This window comes from Pleuronectes platessa, chromosome 22 (assembly GCF_947347685.1).
Source record: "Pleuronectes platessa chromosome 22, fPlePla1.1, whole genome shotgun sequence".
Taxonomy (NCBI): domain Eukaryota; kingdom Metazoa; phylum Chordata; class Actinopteri; order Pleuronectiformes; family Pleuronectidae; genus Pleuronectes; species Pleuronectes platessa.
Window position 1 is genome coordinate 5,629,563 of NC_070647.1, and position 8,655 is coordinate 5,638,217.

Sequence of the window (8,655 nt, forward strand, 5' to 3'; positions counted from 1 at the left end):
CTGAAGTAGCTTCACATCATGGGTCAGAGTTGAGAACAGGAGAGCACGTTGCTATGTTGGCAAACAACGTAACGCACAACTCTGCCCAACCCACACAGAGCATCCGTCAGGGTCATAGGTCACGATAATGTATATTTATAATTGTGTTTCCAGTGCCTCTTTTGATTGTCTGACAGGACAAAAATGAATTTCCACACGGCTCATTGCTGCTTGAGTAGTGTTTCAGTGTTGGCTGACATCACTGGTACATTATGCAGCAGATCAATAGGGAGGCAACTGAAAGAAGCTGGGGCCACAGGTCAGGAATACGTTGCTCATTTAAAAACAACACGGCAGAACATTTCTGGGTATTTTTTCGTACCTCTATGAAAACCGTCCAACCAGTCAGGGCAGGCTGTATTATACTTATTGGATATTCTAATATATTGGTAAGTTCACAAACTGAAATTATCAGACAGAAGCCTGACGAGCTCCCAGACAAACTGCTGAGATATAAAGCACATGTGAGTTTTACCTTGGTTGTCCACAAGGTGACACAGTTTGCTTTTGGGGCATCTCCATTCTACAAACATTTTGGAAATAAGGTGATTTGGACAAATGTCAATGCTTGACTATTTTTGTGTTATAGAAATTTTAAAGTTTGTGAGATGTCAATGTCCCATGTGTCGGTGCTATAAATGTTAGATGTGGAATATGTAGATAAAAACGCACTAAACAAGAACTGAGATAAAATGTTAATCGTTAATTAAATGAAGCGTAAAGTTGTCTTATGGGATTCACTGGGATTTCTGTGGTAATGTATAAGTAAAAATGATAAAAAACTGATTTTGACAATGATTACCGTGGCAACAACGCATTCAAGCCAGCCCTGAAATGACAGAAAATATAAATATGGGATGATGAAAAGGTGAGAGGCCGCCCTGCTCTCCCCAGAAGAGAGTAACACACCCTTCTTTCAGCAAACACAAACAAATCCCCCGTCCCTATCACTCACCCCCCACCATAATTTCCACACAGGACCTTACATCACCTAAAGCCGTCCTTTCATATCTAAAAAAAAGAAATGAGATGGAAATTGTCTCTCAAACCCCAAACAACAAGCCCCAAAATGTAAATCTATTGATTAGACGTATTGTGAGAGGTAAACAAACAGACTTTCTACACAACGGGGAGATGAGCATTGATTTGAGGGCTGGTGGTGGAATGATTATCCCTCCAGTGTCACGGCAGCCTACTGTGATATGAAAAAGATGCCGTGCAGAGGGAGGACAGCTCCCTCCGTGTCTGTCCCCCGTGACCACGACTGACGGTAAAACGGGGGGGATGTAATTTCACCTTTTGTCTAGAAATTTTGTTCCATCAAGCATAAAGAGGAGTCTGCACAAGCTCCACATGAGATCATTGCATCAGATGCTGCTGCTGCTGTCTATAAATTACACTCAAACTGTATAAGGAGGTACTTTACAAACCTATAATTATTAATTGGGTAAAATTCTGTCAATAAGATTTTGTTGTTAGGGGCAAAACCTACAAAACTCTAATTACCACAATGCTACTATGGAAACCTCCATCTTCAAATTGCGGAATAACCTCAGTTATATTTGTTTTTGGAGATGCGACCTCGTATTCATTGCACCAGCATGTCTTTCACAAGAATAAAACTGTTGTGAGCTTTTACATTCACGGGCCTGATGAATCCCCGATTCTTAGAAAGTCGTATAAACCCACATTGCAAATCACGGGAGGCCACAAATGTTAGTTACGGCCACATTGGCACCAGATGCATTTTCACATCCATTTCTCTGACTGAAAACACAGGGAGGGCTGGACGCCGGAGAGATGCCACATTCACACACACACATGAATCATCACAGATAAATAGCTTGTATGGGAAATAAACCTGTTTATATCTGAGAGGCGTCCTCCATCAAATGATTTGAGCGGGATGATGCCGCCGCCGCCGCCGCATCCTCTCGTCCGCGGTTGCGACGTGATTTGATTTCACCTGGCAAGCAAACGACATCGGAGGAAAACAATTTTGTGCAATTTTGGCTTCAAGCTGGTCAGCCAGCTGCTTGTTAGGGTTCATGTGTGCGATGTGCAGCTGATGGGGAGAGAGCTGGAAGCCTGCAGGACGCCAAACTCAACACATTTATTCAACAGGGTCTCCATGCTGCATCCCAAACCCCGGCAGCCGCTGCGGCGTGGTCCTGAAATGTGACATGACCAAGACCGAACTTACTACAGTAGGTGACAGCACAGGATTATATATACAATGCAACAGCACCGCAGAAGATACAAAGTAAATACATTTGATTTGTGTATAGGCTAAGAGAGGGTGTTTGGTTGTGTATAACTCGTGTGTATTTGTGTGCACGATGATGATTCACATTTGTTCATCTCATTAGCCTCGGGTGATGACATATATTATGTTTATACCAATAAGACTAAATTTAAACCTAATTTATTCTTTAATCTGGATTTTCTGAAGGTTGCAATGTGGGACCTATTGTGACTTATTCTGCCCTCTAGTGTTGATTGGTCATAATACTTTAAAAAGTTGTATTCACCCAATAGTTGAATAATCTCCTGACTAATCAAAACATACAGGGACGCATCAGGGTTCTGAGTCCTCCTGACGGGAACGGATCTATATTCTGATGCTAGTGAGGACGAACTAGACGGGCCAATGTGACCCTTGACCTTCTTTCAAATTCTAATATAATGTTATTTTGTAGGTGAGATTCTACAGTATGTGTACGTACTTGTTATTGTTACACCCTGAGGACCTTTCCCAGCATAAACACGGACCTTGTCAGGACCAGAGGACCTCATGGGGACCAACGGGTTCTAATGAGGCAAAACATAATTTCTGAGCTCCTGGTTAAAGGGATAGTTCACCAAAAAAAATGAAAATTGTAGGGGTGGGTGAAGTTGAATGTTGGGGTCACGGACATTTAGATGACACCACGGGAGCAGCATGGAGGCATTTCATGTTGTTTTTTGTTGCTGTAGCTACAGTGAAAGAGAGTTTGCAGATCTTAATTTAAATGTTTAACCCGACCTTTTGATGAATAGAACTGAGAAAAGCCGTTAATAGTGTAGTTGAGTGACTCATTGTCATGTTTAACCCTGCTCTACCAGGGAGCGTCGGTGTTGCAGGTATGAGACTGGACAGCTTTCATTGAAACACAGCTCAACTTGAATCCTTGCTCCTGCGCGTTAACTGATGTAGATTAAAGCAGCAGTTAAAGCGGAGCTGATGAGGAAGCAGCTGCAGAGACACAAGTTCACACCAACAGTTGGAAGCAGCTCCTCTTACTACTTAGAGCAGGGGTCATCAATGTTTGTCAGGCCAAGGACCCCCAAACTGATGGAGAGATGGAGCAGGGACCCCTTACTAGATATATTGTATAAAATTGTGTTTTATATTAAATGGGCCTAGTGCCATGTATAAACATAGTTGCCCTGTTATTAAGCAATACTAAGCTATTTAAATTGTTTATTTTAAACATGTGCAAGGTATAGTAGCTGCAGTGTGTGCATTGCTGACACAAAGATAACGTATACTGCCTCCATTTATCCGTTCCCTACAATATGCAGGAATTATGTGAATGTGGATTTAAAGACATTCAAATTTGATGGGGGAAAAAATGTATAACTATAAAAATTGTCGAATCACCCAAAAAATGTGCGATCCCCCTGCAGTACCTCTGCGGACCCCCTAAGGGTCGCGGATTCCCTGTTGAAGACCTCTGACTTAAGGCCAATGTATGCTTCTGCGTTTTGACGGACACGGACAGATAGGACCGCCCTCTCCAACGTGGAACGCCCTCTCCGTGCCTCTCTGAGGCTCCTCGGAGAGCTTTTCGTGCCGCGCTCATTTTTCTAACTATACGTCGAAATGACGGACAGCCCACGGATAGCACTTGGCTGTGATTGGTCCGCTAACGCCAGCATTTTGGAATGGAAACTTCCTGTTCCATTCCCTACATCACAATAAACCAAAATCAAAACTAGGACTCTATGATTAATGTGACAAGTGTGTTAAGCCAGCGGCGTTGTCCGGCTGACGGTGGCTGGTTAGAGCACTTACGGCATGTGTGTACGGTCACATGAGGTTATAACGAACTTTGATAACGGGGCTAGCGGGCTAGCCACCATGCTAACTGCGGTGGGAACAGCACCAAAACCCGCTGACTTTAATCCCACGGCTCGCATGACACTGTTTCTCAAACACCGTCAGGTTAGAAGCAAACACTTGGTAGTAGTTAGTATCGGGTGTCCGTGCTGACTGTGTGTGGAAGCTGGGGGGAGCTAGCTGCCTCCGTGTAGCTTCAAGCTGTTGCAGCTGTTGAATTAGCAACGCAGTTTGGAAACAAGACCGGGGAACCGCTGCGTTAAGACACGATAACATAAGCATTTTGACCCGCTGGGTGTCACTTTATTCAGCAAAAACTGTCGCGTCATCAACATCCTTTTTCTGTTAGTTGCCATCGTTCACTGTGTGTGAGGAGCCGGGAGGACGTAAATAAACCAGCGTGGACTTCTTCTATATACCTCATGAGGTAGGCTTGTCTAAGCTCGACTTCCGTTTCGCCATCTACTGTTCTGGCGGTGAATTGTTTTCACAACAAAAAGGCTCGTAGAACTATAAATCAAAAAGGGTCCGTCCGATCCGTCCGTCCGTCATTCCGAAACGGACTCGGAGAAGCATACTGAGGCCTTTAAGGCCGACTACACGTCGAAATGACGGACAGCCCACGGATAGCCCTTGGCTGTGATTGGTCCGCTAACGCCAGCATTTCGGAATGGAAACTTCCTGTTCCATTCCCTACATCACAATAAACCTAAATCACAACTACGACTCTATGATTAATGTGACAAGTGTGTTAAGCCAGCGGCGTTGTCCGGCTGACGGTGGCTGGTTAGAGCACTTACAGCATGTGTGTACGGTCACATGAGGTTATAACGAACTTTGATAACGGGGATAGCGGGCTAGCCACCATGCTAACTGCGGTGGGAACAGCGCAAAAACCCGCTGACTTTAATCCCACGGCTCATGACACTGTTTCTCAAACACCGTCAGGTTAGAAACAAACACTTGGTAGTAGTTAGTATCGGGTGTCCCTGCTGACTGTGTGTGGAAGCTGGGGGGAGCTAGCTGCCTCCGTGTAGCTTCAAGCTGTTGAATTAGCAACGCAGTTTGGAAACAAGACCGGGGAACCGCTGCGCTAAGACACGATAACAAAAGCATTTAGACCCGCTGGGTGTCACTTTATTCAGCAAAAACTGTCGCGTCATCAACATCCTTTTTCTGTTAGTTGCCATCGTTCAGTGTGTGTGAGGAGCCGGGAGGACGTAAATAAACCAGCGTGGACTTCTTCTATATACCTCATGAGGTAGGCTTCTCTAAGCTCGACTTCAGTTGCGCCATCTACTGTTCTGGCGGTGAATTGTTTTCACAACAAAAAGGCTCGTAGAACTATAAATCAAAAAGGGTCCGTCCACTCGGATCGGACGGACCCTTTTTGATTTATAGTATAGGAATAATGGATATCCAATTCAAATGGCTGATGCGTTTCCTAACGGGAGCATGTAAAGAGAAAATAGGATGGGACTAAGAATCCAACCTTGTGGCACCTCAGCGGAGTTGAGGATATTTTTTTTTTCCAAATGGACACAGAAACAGAACAGGCAGATGTGTAAAAAGTACTGAAATATTGTACTCAATTAAAAGTACCTTTACTTTGATGAAATTTTACTTAAGTTCAAGTAAAAGTAGCCATCCAAAAATCTACTCAAGTAAAAGTAAAAAGTAGTTCATTTAAAATGTACTTGTAAAAGTTACTTAGTTACTTCCAACAACTTGATGGGGGCCGCTCCTATACAGTGCAAAAAGGACAAGGGGTCATAAATCCAATCCAAAAACAGTTATTTTTAATTAAAGGAGAATCTTTACATATATAAGTGCAATGACATTAATAATGTCAAACACTAAACATTTAACATGTCAACACAACATTTAAGAAGTTCTGGGAGGACATGTCAAGGCATGAACCACATGACAGCTAAAATAAAAAAGTTAAAATGCCGCTGTCCCACAGCATATTTAAACATTTGGTTAAACTTTGGTCCACCTTTAGAGCACTAGTCTACAAACTCTTGTTGAGTTTGAACAGCAGTGAACAGCATCCAGCACAGCCGAAGAGTCGCTCGCAGGCGGTCGAGGCAGGTAGGCCAGTAGGCTATTGAGTTTCAGGCAGTGTTGTTCAAAAGAACGCGTTCATTAAACACGTTAATTTTTATGAGAATGTTGAACTGAACGCTACTTAATGACAAATAATGAATTTGAACGGTGAACATGTTCATATTATCTGAGGTATTATCTAGCTAAACGTTACGGAATGTTTTCATTCTCTGGAGGAGAGACGCTGTCTAAATTGAACGCTTGCACCATGTCGTTGCGATCGTTGTTGTGTTAATTTAAAAATAAAGCAGTCTTACAGGGCAAAATACCGTCTGAAAGTTACAATTCCGTTTTTGTGGAAAATCATTTGAAAAAAAAATAAAGGGGGGGGGGGGGGCGCCAGTAGTGAAGCTTTAATAGAGCGCCAAATGTTGTAGGGCCGGCCCTGTGTAGCTCAGTGATTTTCAAACTGTGTTGTGCGCGCGACCGGGAGGGGAAAATGCGAGGCGGAACTAATATTATAGCCGAACTAATGTTTTGACGTCCGCATCTCTTTAACGGCGGAGCAGTAAACAAATCGCTCTTTTGCCGGAGCCAGGGGTCGACAACCTGCGGCTCTTCAGCCCCTCTGCAGTGGCTCCCTGTGCAGTGTTCTGCATGTTGCGCATATTTTTCGCGAACAGTGAACTTTACGATAAGTTTTCATATGTTGAACATGCATGTTAGGGAATCGCATCCACTCTATGCAGCATCTACCACTGCAGTGAGAATTGCCTTGCGCCCTGAACTATGTTTTGTTTTTACTCAGTAACGGATGTAAGTTCCAATGTAGCGAAGTACAATACTTCAGTCAAAATCTACTTAAGTAAAAGTAAAATTACCCATTTCAAAAACTACTCAAAAAATTACAAAGCACACAAAAAAACTACTCAATTACAGTAATATGAGTAAATGTAATTCGTTACTTTACACCTCTGAGAACAGGTAAGACTTACAGATATGCTGAAGCACTGTTAGTATATTGTGTCTGTGACACAGGACTGTTGATGAGAATGTTATGATTTAGTTTTACACCAGGAGACGCTGAAAAAGATGTCAACTTGGAAAGACGAGATTCTAGAGCTTTAGGAGATAATGGCCAACACTGGCATCGGTAGTCTGTAATGAAAAACATTTTATCCCTGCAGCAGAATGTGTAGATCATATCCTGCCTTCTGCATGCTCTGAAGAAGTGTCCATGTAGTTCATGTCTGAAAACGTCTGAAATAATATAAATTGAATCGACTCTGACCCACAGATCTGTGCAAAAGTGTACTAACGTATCTTCCTGAAGAGGGCAGCAAAACTCAGCAGGTCTTGACTTTCAGCTCTTCCCCTTATATATATGCAATGACAATTAAAGTAAGAAACCATAATGCTTTATTTAATTAATTCTTGAAAATAGTAGAATTGTATGCTTATGATACATCTGGTATTATGGTTCACATGCATCTATGAAATGCATTTTATACAGCTGAATATGAACTGAATTAGGTACAAGTACACAACTGAAGACATGTCCCTAACATCCGCTTACATCCGAAGCATAAACTGATGGTAGGCATTATTAGTGCATCAGAAATCACAGGGAACATTCAGTTTTAAGTTTAAAAGGGCATAGAGGTAATGATGACTGGTCCACTGAGCAGGCCACATGGCTTTCATAGTGCTGCCATACAAGCCAGTAGCCAGTCAGATGTACCCTTAGCCTAAGCATACCCTAGCACTAACCCTCAAATGTACGTGGGATATTCACCATCTCGTTCTCTATTCAAAAAGTAGAATAGTTAGAAAATAATTGTATAACTGAAAGTTCAAATTAGTGGAAGTAGAAAGTTGAACCAAATTTATGAATTAAAAGAAAAACTTAGGGCGTTAAAACATTATTTTTTTTACAAAGGATTTGAATAGAAAAAAAAGACAGAGAGAGGTACTGAGAAAGACAGTCCATTAGAATTCATGTGGAGGCGATCTTCCCATGCACACGAAGGCGGTAAAGACATGTATATTCAGCTTGTCCCCAGTTACTGAGGACATGCATCTCCACACCACGATAGATGTCATCAGTTGGGTTCTGGTACCAGGGCACAGGAGAAAAGAGGTGAATGGAGAGAAACAAAGAAGACAAATATCAATTGCGATGAGTGAGTGGGATAGAGTTGGATAAAGAGATAGAATTAAACAGACATAAACATTACTGCATTCTAACATTTAAGACTTAACAAGAACAAGCCATGTGCTATGTTCAGGCCTAGACTTGTTATATAGAACAGAAGAAGTTACGTCAGGTTCTACATTTCTTTTTCATGGTGTCGTTGTCTGTATAGATTTGATAATTTTAACTTACAAGCAGCTGAAATGTCTGCGTGGACTCGCCACCCTTATTGTAGGTGAATGTTCCAAGAAGACTTCTCTTCTCTGAGATG

The 8,655-nt window shown here is 42.4% G+C and overlaps 1 long non-coding RNA gene across 1 annotated transcript; it reads right to left on the minus strand.

Annotated features, from left to right (window-relative positions):
- Positions 1-7,592: 7,592 nt before the first annotated feature.
- Positions 7,593-8,619, minus strand: LOC128429131 (uncharacterized). The gene is made up of 2 exons (XR_008333877.1): positions 8,577-8,619; positions 7,593-8,303 (listed from the first exon to the last, which is right to left on the minus strand). It is a non-coding gene; the product is annotated as an uncharacterized LOC128429131 (long non-coding RNA).
- Positions 8,620-8,655: the final 36 nt, after the last annotated feature.